Source organism: Habropoda laboriosa, unplaced genomic scaffold (genome assembly GCF_001263275.1).
Source record: "Habropoda laboriosa isolate 0110345459 unplaced genomic scaffold, ASM126327v1 scaffold387, whole genome shotgun sequence".
NCBI classification, from domain to species: domain Eukaryota; kingdom Metazoa; phylum Arthropoda; class Insecta; order Hymenoptera; family Apidae; genus Habropoda; species Habropoda laboriosa.
Window position 1 is genome coordinate 122,969 of NW_017100510.1, and position 707 is coordinate 123,675.

The window sequence follows — 707 nt, forward strand, 5'->3', positions numbered from 1 at the left end:
TAATCGCGTAGACATCGATGATCACCCTGAGCCAAAGTATAATAAAAATTGAATAAGAAAATTTAGGCCCCGGTGCATATATTTGTCTTTCTATGCGATACACTGTCATTCGTTTTCACATCTTAAAACCACACGGTTAGTACATCGGTAATAAAACAAAAAAATTTTTAAGTATGTATACTGATATGTTATACCTTTTCATCTTCATGAAACAGAATTTTTGGAGGTTCAAGGATGTATGATTTTAAGACATGAAAACGAACGAGAGTAGGAAACTAATGTGGATACCGGTCGCTCACGTTTCGACCACCATCGGGTGGTTGTGACGACTACACGGTATATTCACATTAGAAGGGGTTAGTGCTCTGTCGGTTGCCTGGGCAACAGACGACCACCCAAAAGGTCAATGTCCTTAGCTAGCACCTAACAAGAGAACCACATGAGGTGTTATGATAAAACACCGATGTTCAATTTCAATAAAACTTTATGAGTAGATAAATATTTCATAAGGTATCAAAATTGTCTACATATGGATTTCTCAATTTTTTAACAATAAAAATTATGTACAATTTTATTATTCCAAGTGAGAATTCGTCTCATAGAAGTACTTTTTTTGCTACATTCAACTTTTTTCGTTGAAAATGTAATTAAAACTTATTATTAATGTTTAAAAATTTTAATTTTTTATTAAATAAATAAATAATAAA

General features: G+C 32.1%; 1 protein-coding gene across 1 annotated transcript in view; it reads left to right on the forward strand.

Annotated features, from left to right (window-relative positions):
• LOC108576299 (sodium-coupled neutral amino acid transporter 9-like) overlaps window positions 1-707 on the forward strand; it is a 5,517-nt gene that overhangs the window by 2,223 nt on the left and 2,587 nt on the right. The window lies entirely within an intron of this gene.